Here is a 16,092-nt window from a genome sequence, read left to right as displayed (position 1 = left end):
TGAACCAGTTTGCAAGGCAGAAATAGAGATACAGACATAGAGAACAAACGTACAGACACCAAGGGGGGAAAGCTGGCAGGGGGGAGGTGGTGGTGGGATGAACTGGGAGATTGGGATTGACATGTATACACTAATATATATAAAATAGATAACTAATAAGAACCTGCTATATAAAAAAAAAAAATTCAAAAAAAAGAATTAAGAAAGCCTATATGATCTATAGGATACCATCAAAAGAAGCAATCTGCAAATTATTGGAGTCCCAGAAGGAGAATAGAGGGAGAAGGCAGAAATAATGGCTGAGAATTCCCAAATCTGGGGAGAGATATGGTTATCCAAGTTTATGAAGCTTATAAGTCACTAAGCAAACCCAACTTCAAGAGATCTTCTCCAGGATACATTATGATAAAAAGTGTCAAAAATCAAAGACATGGGGAGGGTGGGAGGGAGGGAGATGTGGGAGGGAGGAGATATGGGAACGTGTGTGTATCTGTAGCTGATTCACTTTGTTATAAAGCAGAAACTAACACACCATTGTGAAGCAATTATACTTCAATAAAGATGTTTAAAAAAAAAAATCAAAGACAAAGAAAGACTCTTAGAGGCAGCAAGAGAAAAGAAGCTTGTAACTTACCAGGGAATCCCCATAAGGATATCAGTGGATTTCTCCACAGAAAGCTTATAAGGCAGGAGAGAATGGGATGATATATTAAAAGTGATAAAAGAATAAAACTGCCAACCAAGAATACTTTATCTGGCAAAGCTGTCCTTCAAAAATGAAGAAGAGATAAAGATCACCCCAGACAAAAGCTGAGGGATTTCATTACCACTAGATGTGCCTTACAAGAAATGCTGAAAGGAGCTCTTCAAGCTGAAATGAAAGTATGCTAATTGGTGACATGAAAATACATAACACAATGGTAAAGGTAAGTATATAGTCAAATCCAGAATACTCTGATACTGTAATACAGTAAGTCCCCTATATGTGAAACTTCAAGTTGTGAACTTTCAAAGATGCGAACGTGCGTTCCCATGTCCAGTCACACAAGTTAGTTCATGGGTCTGGCGTACATTGTCACATGCATGTATCCTCTATAAGTGGTTGTGCTTTTGTGTACTTTACTGTACAGTACTGTATAGAGTACAGCAGTACAGTATCATTATTTCAAGCCCAGGATGTCTGGAAGCAAGCATAAAAGCAGTGGTGATGTAGCTGGTACTGCTAAGAAGCACCAAGCAATAACGATGGAAACGAAAATAATTGAGGGAGTGGAGTGACAAGAGGAAGAAGTAACTGAAGAACTGAAGAGATTCACGATGCAGGAAATAGCAAGGGGATTTTCTTTATTTGAGGAGGTACTGTTAGTTTTTGAGGCACAGGACCCGAATGTAGAACAGTACACGAAGGTTGCAGCAGCTGTTCAGAATGCAATTCAGTGCTACCGTGTCATCTATGACGAGAAAAAAAAAGAGCTACTACCCAGACATAACTGGATTGTCTTTTCAGGAGGGTAGACAGAATTGAATCCAGCAAGGAACCAGAACCTGTGCCATCAACGTCAGGCGTGAGTGAAATTGCAGCTTGCCCTCCATCTCCTATTGCTGACAATCCTTCAGCTCTACCATCTCCCACCTCCTCTCCCTCCTCCAGTCAGTAACTCTTCTTGCCTGTTCACTCGATGCCAGCCCCTGTATGCCAGCTATTGTACTGTACAACTGTACTTTTCAAAGTACCATACTGTAAGATTAAAACTGTTTATTTTTTGTGTTTGTTTGCTTTTTATGTATTACTTGTGTGAAAAGTATTATAAACCCATTACAGTACAGTACTATATAGCCGATTGTGTTAGTTGGGTACCTAGGCTAACTTTGTTGGACTTATGAACAAATTGGACTTATGAACATGCTCTGGAATGGAACTTGTTCATATGTAGGGGACTTACTGTATGGTGCTGTGTTAACCACTTAACTCTAGTATAAAAGCTAAAGAACAAAAGTATTAAAAAATAATTATAGCTATAATAATTTGTTAATGGATCCACAATATAAAAAGAGGTGAATTGTGACATTAAAAACATAAAAGGAGAGAGAGTAAAAAGGTAGAGTTTTTGTATGCAATAGAGTGAAGTTGTTATCAGCATAAAATAAACTGTTGTATCTAGAAGATCTTTATGTAAACCTCATGGTAACCACATAGCAAAAACCTACAGTGATACACGAAAGATAAAGAGGAGAGAAACAGTGCATACCACTAAAGAAAATCATCAATTCGCAAAGGAAGGCAGCAAGAGAGGGAGAAAGGAAAGAGGGAACTATAAAACCACCAGAAAACAAAAAGATGGCATTAGTAAGTCCTTACCTATCAATAATTACTCTTTTTTTTTCTTTGGCCAAGCCACGCAGCATGCGGGATCTTAGTTCCCCAACCAGGGATCAAACCTACGCCCCCTGCAAAGGAAGCATGGAGTCTTTTTTTTTTTTTTTTTTAATAAATTTATTTTATTTATTTGTTTTTGGCTGCGTTGGGTTTTCGTTGCTGTGTGCGGGCTTTTGTCCGGTTGCAGCGAGCAGGGGCTACTCTTCGTTGTGGTGCGCGGGCTTCTCATTGCGGTGGCTTCTCTTGTTGCAGAGCATGGGCAAGCATGGAGTCTTAACCACTGGACTGCCAGGGAATTCTCTCAGTAATTACTCTTGATGTAAATGGATTAAATTATCTAATCAAAAGCTAGTTGGATAAAAAAACAAGATCCAACTGTATACTGCCTACAAGAGACTCACTTCAGCTTTAAGAACACATATAGGCTCAAAATGAAGGGATGGAGGGACTTCCCTGGTAGTTCAGTGGTAAAGAATCTGCCTTCCAATGCAGGGGATGCGGGTTCAATCCCTGGTCGGGGAACTAAGATCCCACATGCCACGGGGCAACTAACCCTGGGCGCCACACTACTGAGCTCATGTGCCTCAACGAGAGAGCCTGCATGCCGCAAACTACAGAGCCCACCGCTCTGGAGCCCGTGCCACAACTAGAGAGAGAACACCCACACACCACAACTAGAGAGAAGCCCGTGTGCCATACTACCTATACGGTATATCCATACTGATATGTGCTACAACATGGATGGACCTTGAAAATGTTATGCAAAGGGAAGAAAGCCAGACACAAAAGAGCACTTATTGTACGATTCCATTTATATGAAATGTCTAGAATTGGCAAATCCATAGACACAGAAAGTAGATAAGTGGTTGACAAGAGGGAATGGGGGGCTTCCCTGGTGGTGCAGTGGTTAAGAATCCGCCTGCCAATGCAGGGGACATGGGTTTGAGCCCTGGTCCAGGAAGATCCCACGTGCCTCGGAACAACTAAGCCTGTGTGCCATGACTACTGAGCCTGAGCTCTAGAGCCCACGAGCTACAACTACTGAAGCCCGTGCGCCTAGAGCCCGTGCTCTGCAACAAGAGAGGCCACTGCAATGAGAAGCCTGCGCACCGCAACAAAGAGTAGCCCCTGCTCACTGCAACTAGAGAAAGCCCGTGCACAGCAACAAAGACCCAACACAGCCAAAAATAAATAAAATAAAATAAAATATTTTTAAAAAGCTTTAAGAAAAAAGAAAGAGGGAATGGGTAGTGACTGTTAGTGAGTATGGGTTTTTTGGGGGGGTGATGAAAATGTTCTGAAGTTAGATAGTGCTTATGGTTGCACAACTATCCCTCTGTTCAAATAACTGATGTGGTTTCTGTCTCCTGGCTGAACCCTGACAGGTACATAGGGAACCTGGAATCAGCTGTGCAACGGTCCAGTTGAGAGACAGGGAGACAGGGATAGGGGGTGATTGTAGTGAATATGAAGAAGAGGGACTGGCCAGACCCCCATGACTCAGTGTCAGTGGGAAGGGGACCACTAAGGCGATGTGCACAGCCAAAGACATTGGTGGTAAATAAAGACAGAAGTGTTAGGGGCTGGTTGAAAAGTACCTATTTCACAACACTGTCTCCCACAACAGTCTAACATTTCTAGACTCCCCTGATAAAAACAACAAAACTGGATTCCTGTTTAAAGAAACTCAACCAGTTTTCAGAAACTATTCCCCCAGACAGTCCCTGGATAGGGTGTTTGTGGGAGGGGTCCTACAAAGACTGACCTCCCAGCTGAAAGAGACCCCATACCTCCCCAGGTTGGAACGGAGGTATTTGTACTGACTCAGGATGTGCAGTATAATAAATTGGGGTGTTTTGCCTCATTAAAATAGACTGCCCAGTTTACAGAATGAGAAAAAAGTTGCATGTGGTGATTTAGTTATATGTTCTAATATCTAGATTTAAATTTTGGCTCCACTTGCAGCAATTTTGAACAAGTTACTTAATTTCCCTGTGCTTCTACTTCCTCCCCTGTAAAGTGCGGATGTTAATAGTTCCTACCACATAGGATTGTTGCTAGAGGATTAAGTGAGATAGTATATGTAAAGCACTTAGAATGGCACCTGAATAAGTAATTATTCAGGCCCAGACTTTTTCACATTGTGGTTTTTGCCACTAAGCCCAGAAGCCCTCTATAGGAAGCCATGGGAAGTAACAGGCTCTCCCACTTAATGCACTTCCCAGTCTTCATGTCTCCCCCCAACCCCCTTTTTTAAAAGAACAGTTTTAGGTTTACTGAAAAATTGAGAAGAAAGTAGAATTTCTATACCCCCTCTCTTCCCCCCAGGCCTCCTTCAGTGTCTCCATTGTTATCATCTTGCATTAGTGTAGTACATTTGTTGTAACTGATGACAGTATTTATAATTAGCTCAAGTCCATAAGGGAATTCCCTGGTGGCCCAGTGTTTAGGACTCTGCGCTTTCACTACCAGGGCCCAGGTTCCATCCCTGGTGGGGGAACTAAGATCCCGAAAGCCGTGTGGTGCAGCCAAATTTAAAAATAAATAAATAAAAAATAAAGTCCATAACTTACATTAGGGTTCACTCTTTGTGTTGTATATTCTATAGGTTTTGACCAATGTGTGACTTGTGTCCACCATTACAGTCCTGCACACAAGTTTCACTGCCCTAAAATCCTCTGTGCTCCACTTACTCATCCCTCCCTACCCCCACCTCAACCCCTGAAACCACCAATTTTTTCAGTCTTCATAGTTTTTCCTTTTCCAGAACATCAGAGGGTTGGAATTATACAGTATGTAGCCTTTTCAGATTGGCTTCTCTCACTTGGCAATTTGCATTTAAGGTATACTTTCATGACTTGATAACTCATTTCTTTTTATCGCTGAAAATATTCCATTTTATGGATGTACCACTGTTTATCCACTCAGCTATTGAAGAACAACATCTGGTTGCCTCCATATCTTGGCAATTATGAATAAAGCTGCTATAAACATTCATGTGCAGAGTTTTGTGAGGACATAGATTTTCAGCTCGTTTGGATAAATACCAAGGAGCTCAATTGCTGGATCATGTGGTAAGAGTGTTTAGTTTTTTGTTTGTTTGGCCAAGCCGTCCAGCCTTCGGGATCTTATTTTTCTGACCAGGGATAAAACCCCCGCCCCCTGCAGTGGAAGTGCGGGGTCTTAACAACTGGACCGCCAGGGAAGTCCCGAGTATGTTTAGTTTTATAAGAAACTACCAAACTATATTCCAAGTGGCTCTACCATTTTATATGTCCACCGGCAAATGAATGAGACTTCCTGTTGCTTCACAACCTTGCTAGAATTTGGTGTGGACAGTGTTTTGAATTTTAGCCATTCTAATAGGTGTGTAGTGGTAGCTCATTGTTTTAATTTGCAATTCCCTAATGACATATGATGCTGAGCATCTTTTTATATGCTTATTTGCCATCTGCATGTCTTCTTTGGTGAGGTATCTGTTCAGATCTTTTGCCCATTTTTTTTTTTTTAAGTATTTATTTATTTATTTATGGCTGTGTTGGGTCCTCGCCTCTGTGCGAGGGCTTTCTCTAGTTGTGGCAAGCGGGGACCACTCTTCATCGCGGTGCGCGGGCCTCTCACTATCGCGGCCTCCCTTGTTGCGGAGCACAGGCTCCAGACGCGCAGGCTCAGTAATTGTGGCTCGCGGGCTTAGTTGCTCCGCGGCATGTGGGATCCTCCCAGACCAGGGCTCGAACCCACATCCCCCGCACTGGCAGGCAGACCCCCAACCGCTGCGCCACCAGGGAAGCCCTGCCCATTTTTAATTGGGTCATTTTTCTTCTTATTGTTCAGTTGTGGGAGTTCTTTGTATATTTTCGATGCCAGTCCTTTACCATATGTGTCTTTTGCAAATATTTTCTCCAAGTCTGTGGCTTGTCTTTTCATTTTCTTAACAGTGCCCGTCACAGAGCAGACTTTTTAATTTTAATGAAGTCCAGCTTCTCAATTTTTTCTTTCATGGATAGTGCTTTTTGGTGTTGTTTCTAAAAACTCATCAAAAAGCCAAGGTCATTAGTTTTTCTCCTATGTTATCTTCTAGGATTTTTATAGCTTAGCATTTACATTAGGTCTCTGACGCTTACTGAGTTAATTTTGTAAAATATCTGTGTCTAGATTTTTTTGTTTGCATTTCCATGTCCGGTTGTTCCAGTGCCATTCATTGAAAAGACTATCCTTTCTCCACTGAATTGTCTTCCTTTTTCAAAGATCAGTTGATTACATTTGTGTGGTCTGTTTCTGGGCTCTCTATTCTGTTTCATTGATCTATTTGTCTATTCTTTCACCAACACCACACTGTCTTAATTACTGCATCTTTATATAAAGTCTTGAGGTTGGATAGGGACAGTCTTCCACCTTTGTTGTTGTTCTTCAGTATTGTGTTGGCTACTATTGGTCTTTTGCTTCTCCATATAAAATGTAGGATCAGTTTGTTGATATCCACAAAATAACGTGCTAGAATTTTGATTAGGATTACGTTGAATAGACCAAATTGGGAAGAACTGACATCTTGACAAAATTGATTCTTGCTATCCCTGTACATGGAATATCTCCCCATTTATTCAGAATTTCTTTCATCAGAGTCTCGTAGGTTTACCCCACATAGGTCTTGTACATATTTTGTTGCATTTATACCTAAGTATTTCTTTTTATTTTATTATTTTATTTTTGGTAAATAGTATTGTGTTTTTAATTTCAAATTCCAATTGTTCATTGCTGGTAAACAATTGACTTTGTATATTAACCTTGTATCCTGCCACCTTGCTATAATTGCTTATTAGTTTCAGAGGTTTTTTTTTTTTTTTTTTTGTCGATTCTTTGGGATTTTCTACCTAGATCATCATAAAAATCAAGATAAAAAAAGGAAATAAAATGTATACAGATTTGGAAAGAAGTAAAACTGATTTTTTTTTTTTTTTTTGTCTTATTGCATTAGCCAGGACTTCCAGTACAACACTGAATAGGAGTAGTAAGAGGGGATGTCTTTTTCTTGTTCCTGATCTTAGGAGGAAAGCATCTAGTTGCTCACCATTGAGTTTAATGTTAGCTATAGAGTTTTTTTGGTACATGTTCTTTATCAAGTTGAGGAAATTCTCTCTATTCCTAGTTTACTGACAGTTTTTATCATGAATGTGTGTTGGATTTTGTCAAATGTTTTTCTGCATCTGTTGATATGATCATATGATTCTTCTTTAGCCTGTTGATATGATGCATTATATTAATTGATTTTTGAATGTTAAACCAGCCTTGCATACCCGGAATAAATTCCACTTAGTCATGGTGTATAACTCTTTTTATATATTGTTGAATTCAACTTACTAATTTTTTGAGGATTTTGCATTTTTGTTCATGAGAGACGTTGATTTGCAGTTTTCTTTCTTTTCATATCTGGTTTTGGTATGAGGATAATGCTGGTTGCCTAGAATGATTTAGGAAGTATTCCCTCTGCTTCTATTTTCTGGAAGATGTTGTACAGAACTGGTATCATTTCTTCCCTAAATGTTCGGTACAATGTACCAGTTAACCCATCTGGGCCTAGTGCTTTCTTTTTTGGAAGGTTATTAGTTTTGAATTCAACTTATTTAATAGGTATAGGCTTATTCAGATTGTCTATTTTTCTTTGTGTGAGTTTTGGTAGATTGTGTCTTTCAAGGAGCATTGGTAACTTTTGATTGTTTCTTAGAGTTTCCATCTCTCTGCTTACATTATCCATCTTTTCTTGCATGCTGTCCACTTTTTCGATTAGAGCTCTTTGCATAATAATCAGTTGTTTTAAATTCCCAGTCTGATAATTCCAACATTTTTGCTATGTCTGAGTCTGGTTCTGATTCTCACCCTGTCCAAGCTGTGTTTTTTGTCTTTTAGTATGCCTTGTAGTTTTATGCTGAAAGCCAGACATGATATACTGTGTAAAAGGAACTGAGTCAAATAGGCCTGTAGTGTAAGGCCTTATGTTTATCTGGCTTGGAATTAGGCTGTGTTTATTATTTGCTGTATCTGCAGGTGTGAGAGACTAAAATTTCCTCTGGTGTCCATGTTTTTGTCTCCTCTGTTGTCTTTGTGTTTCCCTAGAGACTGCTTAAATAAGGTCTGAGATGTGCAGTTCTTTCAGTTGTAATCCCCTGTTGTTAGGCAGGGGCCCTGTGGATGTGGTGGTACGGTGCTGGGGGAAAGGAAGAATTCTATAGTCCTACGATTAGGTGTCAAACTTTTAGTGACTTCTGCCCCTGGGCTTTGACCTTCACAAGTGTATCCCAGTTGTTGGGCCCCACCCCCCTTAGTGGAGGCAGAAGACTAATTAGGGCTGGACTTGGACATTTCCCTTCCTCTGCATGAAAGGTTACAGTGGACTGGAGTTGGGTATTCTCCCTCCCTGGGTCAGTTAGGCTCTGGTAAAACCCCAGTCAATTAGACCCTGGTTAAATGATTTCTCTTGAGAACAGGCCATGTCAAGGAGAATAAAAGGCTTTGGGTATAATTTCAAAATAGCTACTATTCCATTACCCCTGCTGGAAGTACAAAGGGTTTTTCTTTTCTCCACTCTTTACTGTGGGGAGCTGGTAGGGCTCCTAGAGGTAGAACTCACAGAAACGTTGGACTCCTCCCAAGGACTGGACCCCTGAAATTTTTAACACTCAAGCTTGCCTACAAGCTTGAATTGCCTCCAGCAATTCGTCAACTGCAGTTTACATTTTCCTACCCTGATGCTGGCTCCATTGGTGGGGCTTCCTTTCTTGAGTTTTGTTTTCGGTGAATTGTGATTCTCTGTATCCATCTGTCTCTCCAGTTTTGCAGACAGCAGTTTGCCCTGAGGACTTCAATTCTCTGATGGATCTAAGAAGAGTAATTGATTTTCAATTTATTCAGCTTTTTTTTCTTGTTGTGAGGATGGGAATGTTGACTTCCAAGCCCCTTACCTGCTCTTCTCCTTTTCAGGAATCAACCTGTGGAGGGAGCAGAAGGATTTGCAGGCACAAGGGGACAACCGGTCTCCTTACTAAGCTGGACCACATGCCCAGACCAAAGGCCTTCCTGGTTGGGGCATCAAAACGACGCAGGCATCCCCTTCTCCAGGAACCAACAGAACCAGCTTGGGCTGGCCAGGACCCCTCCTCTTAACCCTGTGCTGACCTCTACCACTGCACTTATGTAAGGAATTAGGAGTGTCTCTCTCATTGGTCATCAGGTAAAAGCCAGAAGTCTAATGCCAGAATTGGGTCCAAGGGAAAAACCCAAGCTTGAGCAGAAATATTTCTAAATTAGTTCCTTTATTTATTTATTTATGGCCGTGCCTCGAGGCATGCGGGATCTTAATTCCCAGACCAGGAATAGAATCCATGTCCCCTGCAATGGAAGCATGGAAGCGCAGAGTCTTAACCAGTAGATCGCCAGGGAAGTCCCTTGCCAGCTTTATTTATTTATTTATTTGTTTTTATGTATTTATGCCCATATTGAGGTATGCCAAGGCCATATCAGAGGTCTGATGACCAGGGAAGATAAGACCAGCAGAGTAAGCCAACAGGAGGAGGTCTAGACAACCTCCCCGCAGGGACCACATAGAGGGTGCGGTACTTACCTGCTTCCATCTTATATTTTAGGGATGGGTGGAGTCCAAGACAAGGTGGACACTTGGAAAATGTAATGAAATTGTCTATCTCTGGAGTAGTCTGTTTACTCCTCGAGATCAGGGCATGTCAGATTCCTCAGAGCACAGGACTGGCTCAGAGCAGCCTCAGTAAGTACTTAACCTGAGCTGATCCTTAGGAAGCCCAGGGCACAATGTTGGGCAGTAGAACAAACAAGTGGTCAGCCCACAAGCTCTCACATCAATTTATTCTGGCCCTCCTCTCCATGGAGAGTCAGAGAATAGGCTTCCCTGACTTAGGCAAGTGCTCCATCAAGGGGATTCAGAGACTTCAGCTGAGAAGATCCATCTCTCTTGGAACCAGACAATAAACAGTTGAAGCAGGACAAGTGCAGCACCCAGCCTGAAGCTGAGAGCCTGGGTGCATCCAAGCTGCCCTACTGGGAGGCCCCAAGGGAACAGCACCAGGAAATGCATATCACAGACGCCCTCAGAAACAGAGAGACCCAAGGCCAAGGAGAGGTATGCAACAGAAAGCAGGCTTTAATCAAGGGTGAAAACCAGGGTGGCCCTAGCCTCTTCGGTTACACTGACTTCTCTTTTATCCTCAGGACATAGGCAGGAAGGAGGCCTGTTTTCTAACGACAACCCCAAAATCAGTCTCCATCCCCAAACTGTTTTACGTGCTGGTTCGGATCTCTCTCACGCTGGTGGGCTTGCAGTCTGTTTTCAAGCATTTTCCTTCCTTGAGAACAGGAGTCTTCTCACACTCATCTGTGTTTTGAGGCACTGGGTATAAGGGAAGGCACCTGGGAATTAAGCTGCCTTTACACTAGCTGTTCCCTCCGCCTAGAGCGCTCTTCCCCAGATATCTGCGTGGCTACCTCCCTCACCTCCTTTACCCTTCAAATCTTTCCTCAAATATTATCTTCTCAACAAGGCTGTATTACAATCTGCTCCCTCTGCCAATCCCCCAGTTTTCCTAATCTCCCTCACTTTGCTCTATATTTTTTCATAGCTCTTAATAACTTCTGTCTTTGCTTTTCCTGCAGTTTGAATATGATATGCCTAGTTATATCATAACATTATATATATATATATATATATATATATATATATATATATATATATATATATAAAATATATTGACTGTGTCTTAGTAGAATGTAAGCTCCATAAGAGCAGGAATTTTTGTTTGTTTTGTTGACTGATAGAGTGCATAGAAATGGCACAGAAAAGGCACTCAACAAATGAGTGTCTGAATAAAAAGGGAAACCTAAGTTTGGATCCCGCCCTGTCACTTACCAGCCAGCTGTGCGCCTTTGACAATTTGCTCCTCCCTCAGGCCCAGTTTCTTCATCTATGAGATTGGAGTCCAAGCACCCACCTCACTGGATCATGCATGTGAAGTGCCTGGCAGGGTGCTGGGCACGAATAGATAGTTAATAAACAGGCCGGTCAATTGACATAATTACTGCCCCTCTCAAACTTTTCACCTTCCCATCTGTTATGAGTACCCTTTACTCGGAGCCATCACTAAGGCAATTAAGAACTTTAGGTCTGGGGCTGTGATGGGGGATGAGGGCATGAGGCCATGAAAAACCCAAAGATCTCAAGATTCTCTCTTTCTGGTGCCAGCTGAGCTGACTCAAGGGCAGCTGACCTCAGGCTCTCAGCAACCCCTACACCCCAATTACATGGCAGCAGAAGATCTGGAACCAATCTACTGGTCCTGTGAGAAATCTGAGCCCTCCTCTGACCTGCTAAACCACGTTTGACACAGTTGATTTTCTAAGCCCTCTGATCACCAGGGATCAAGCCTGCAGCAGGGAAAGAGACTCAGAGCTCACCAGGACCTCACAGGTGTGTGGAGAGGATCAGGCCACTACGTGCACAGGAAACGCCTCCTACTGCTTGGCACCTGTGGGATGAAAAGAGGAAGCTCAGGAGCAGGTTTCCCAGGCAGAGGTTAGGGTTCCATGTCCTGCCTCCACCACTCAACAGTTGTGGATTCTTTCATTTCCTAAGGTCGCCAAGCTTCAGTATGCTTAGCTGTAACATGAAGATATTAACAGATTTTAATCCTCACTGGATTGCTATGGTGAGATACGCTTCTGAAGTGCTTTAGCACTTGCCTGGCACCTAGCTATAGTAATAGTCATTAGGTCATTTTCAAAGGCCTTTAAACACCAGATGAGTTCTATGGGACCCCCTTGCCCCCGGTGGCTTTGGCCAGTAAGAACCATACAAACTGTGGCTGTGAGGTAGGAAGAGGTGAAATATAACCATGCCTTCAGGGCTGTTCAACTCAATCGGCCAGAGAAGAGACAGCTTTCTCCAAAATCGGAAAAAATTTTTTTTGTATGTCAATTTATTTATTTATTTTTATTGGGGTATAGTTGATTTATAATATTAGATAAATTTCAGGGGTACAACATAGTGATTCACAATTTTTAAAGATTATACTCCATTTATAGTTATGATAAAATATTGGCTATATTCCCTGTACTGTACAATATACCCTTGTAGCTTATTTATTTTATACGTAGTAGTTTGAACCCTACCCCTATCTTGCCCCTCCCCCCTGCCCTCTCCCCACTGGTAACCACTAGTTTGTTCTCTGTATCTGTGAGTCTGTTTCTTTTTTTGTTATATTCACTAGTTTGTTTTATCTTTTAGATTCCACATGTAAGTGATATCACACAGTATTTGTCTTTCTCTGTCTGACTTATTTCACTTAGCATAATGCCCTCCAGGTCCATCCATGGATACCACTGGGAGATGGGGATTGACATATATACACTAATATGTATAAAATAGATAACTAATAAGAACCTGCTGTATAAAAAAAATAAATAAATAAAATTCAAAAAAAAAGAATAATTAATTAAAAAGTAAATAAAAAGGCATACCAAGTTATGCTCCCACCAATAGTGTATAAAAAATAATCTTTTCCCCACATTCTTCCCAACACTTGAGTTTTTCGGTCATTTTTTAAATTTTATATTGGAGTATAGTTGATTTACAATCCAAAATATATTTTTAAAAAATCCTTATACAACTTAATAGAAAAGCAGACAAACAACCCAATTAAAAAATGGGGAGAGGCTCCGAGTAGACATTTTTCCAAAGAAGACATACAGATGGCCGACAGGCACAGGAAAAGGTGCCCAACATCACCAGTCATCAGCGAAATGCAAATCAAAACCACAATAAAATATCACCTCACACCTATAAGAATGGCCACTACCAAGAAGACAAGAAATAACAAGTGTTGGCAAGGACGTAGAGAAAAGGGAACACTTATGTACTGTTAGAGGGAATGCAAACTAGTGCAGCCACCACGGAAAACAGCATGGAGGTTCCTCAAGAAATCAAAGCTAGAACTACCATATAACCCAGCAGATCCACTTCCTGGCATTCATCCTGTCAAATACAAATTGGCACTTGCCATCTACCTCTACAAGGATTAAATCATGTGCTGCTACATCTGCTGACTTTCAACACCCCCTGAAAGGAGTTCAGGGTGGAGAGCAGAAATGAGGTTCTCTGTGCTCTGGGAAAACTGGCAGAACAGGTCTTCAGATAGTTAGATATTTTCAGGAGCTGATTTTATGAGCCCAATTCTTATATCTCCTCAGATCTAGTAAAGCACTAAAATCCTTCATGGTGATGTCTGCTCCTCGTGACTAGCAGTAACCTTCTGCAAAAAAATATGTACTTGATTGCATGTACTCCCCCTTCACCAAAATCACATATATACTGATCTCCCCCACTACCTCTTTAGAGCAGTTTCACAGAGCTATCTGAAATGCTGTCTCCCAGGCTATAGTCCTCATTTTGCCCCAAATAAAATTTAACTCGCAACTCTCATGTTGTACATTTTTTCTTAAGTCAACAATCCAAAAGAAACAAAATCACTATCTTGAAAATATATCTGGGGCTTCCCTGGTGGCGCAGTGGTTGAGAATCTGCCTGCCAATGCAGGGGACACGGGTTCGAGCCCTGATCTGGGAAGATCCCACATGCCGTGGAGCAACTAAGCCCATGCGCCACAACTACTGAGCCTGTGCTCTAGAGCCCACGAGCCTCAACTACTGAGCCCGTGTGCCACAACTACTGAAGCTCACATGCCTAGAGCCCGTGCTCTGCAACAAGAGAAGCCACCACAATGAGAAGCCCGCACACCACAATGAAGAGTAACCCCCACTCGCCACAATTAGAGAAAGCCCGTGCGCAGCAATGAAGACACAACACAGCCAAAAATAAATAAATTAAATAAATAAATTTATTTAAAATAAAAAGAAAAGAAAATATATCTGCACCCCAGTGTTCAATGCAGCGCCATCTGCAATAGCCAAGACAAGGAAACAACAAGAGTTCATCACGAGATGAATGGATTTTTTAAAAATGTGGCGCATATACAATCAAACATTACTCACTCGTAAAAAGAAGGAAATCCTGCCATTTGAGACAACATGGATGGATCTCGAGGGCATCATACTAAGTGAAGTCAGACAGAGAAAGACAAATACCAATACTGTATGATCTCACTTATAGATGAAATTTTTTAAAAAAATCAAAAACAAAAAAATGAAACTGAAGCCATAGATACAGAGAACAGATTGATGGTTGCCAGAGGCAGTGGGTGAAATGGGTGAAGGTGGTCAAAAGCTACAAATTTCCAATTATAAAATAAATAAGTCACGGGTATGTAACGTACAGCATGGTGAGTATAGTTAATAATACTGTATTACATACTTGAAAGTTGCTAAGAGAGACTTTTTTTTTTTTAACCAGTCATCTTTTATTGGGTGTTAATTCTGCATCAGGATATGAAAGGATTCAGGGGTGCCGGGCAAAAGTCATGGTCAGGAATGCAGAGTGTGCCCTCTTCAGAGGTACTCACTTGGCTGCTCATGTTTAAGTTCCTTGTAAGAACTGCAGTAGCTGAAAAGCATATAAGCTGCCAGCAACATAGAAAGCCCTACGATGCTCCCTTTCTTCATGTTGAAATACTTGTTGTAATACCAGTAATAACCTCTTTGAAACGCTCCAGCAGTTCCTTTAAGGATGAAATCCCGCATTAGTATCCAGCTTGCCAGCTCCCTTAGTTTGACATTCAGGAGCTTCTTCTCCTTCAGTGGTACAACTGATTCCATCTTGGAGTCCTGGCTGTCTGCCCCAATATCAACTTTTCCATGTTGAACAAAGTTTGAGGCATAACTAAAGGCCTTCCCACATTCTTCATCTTCATAGGGTTTCTCACCACTATGAATTCTCTGATGCAGAAGAAGAGATGAATGTTTTCCAGCTATAAAAGTTTTTCTATCACTGATTATTTTATGACTTGAATCCAAATCTGTACTCCAGTTTCTTGTTTCTTCCCTCACAACCATCCAGGGTTCTTTTTCTTGCTCCAATAACACAATTATGTCTGGCTTAGAAATGGAATGGCCCAGTGAGACCAAGTTACTATAGTTCTCCATCATCACACTGCAGTACAACTTCTTCTGAACAAGGTCGAGAAATTCCCACTCATGCTGAAAGAACTCTATGGCCACATACTTGAATGTTATTGGTCCATGGGCCATGATTTTAGAGCTGCAAGAGCTGATCAGTCCTCAGGGCTCCTTTACCAGAAAAAAACAGAGTGCAGAAAACCCAGACCATCCCTTGCCAGCTTGGGGCTACCTCTGCACAATCATTTCGCAGCAACCTATGCTAGTTTCTCACTTGGATGGATGCCACTTACAGGCAGTTCCCAACAAGGAGCATAGAAAAAGGCCTGAGGTGGAAGTCACCTCGTCAATTGTCTCAATCATTTTTTTTTTTTTTTAGTATTTATTTATTTATTTATTTGGCTGTGCCAGGTCTTAGTTGTGGCATGCAGGATCTTTAGTTGTGGCATGCAGGATCTTTAGTTGTGGCATGTGGGATCTTTAGTTGTGGCATGCGGGATCTTTAGTTGTGGCATGCGGGATCTAGTTCCCTGACCAGGGATCAAACCAAGGGCCCCTGCATTGGGAGCACGGAGTCTTAGCTGCTGGACCACCAGAGAAGTCCCTGTCTCAATCTTTTTAATGTTTGT

The 16,092-nt window shown here is 41.6% G+C and overlaps 1 pseudogene; it reads right to left on the bottom strand.

Annotated features, from left to right (window-relative positions):
* Window positions 1-14,896: 14,896 nt before the first annotated feature.
* LOC137775868 (ATP synthase subunit f, mitochondrial pseudogene) lies at window positions 14,897-15,163 on the bottom strand (annotated as a pseudogene).
* Between the last annotated feature and the right edge of the window lie 929 nt (window positions 15,164-16,092).

Source organism: Eschrichtius robustus, chromosome 13 (genome assembly GCF_028021215.1).
Source record: "Eschrichtius robustus isolate mEscRob2 chromosome 13, mEscRob2.pri, whole genome shotgun sequence".
In the NCBI taxonomy this organism is placed as follows: domain Eukaryota; kingdom Metazoa; phylum Chordata; class Mammalia; order Artiodactyla; family Eschrichtiidae; genus Eschrichtius; species Eschrichtius robustus.
The sequence above is the reverse complement of the archived record's forward strand: the minus strand, read 5'-3'. Positions and strand labels throughout refer to the sequence as shown.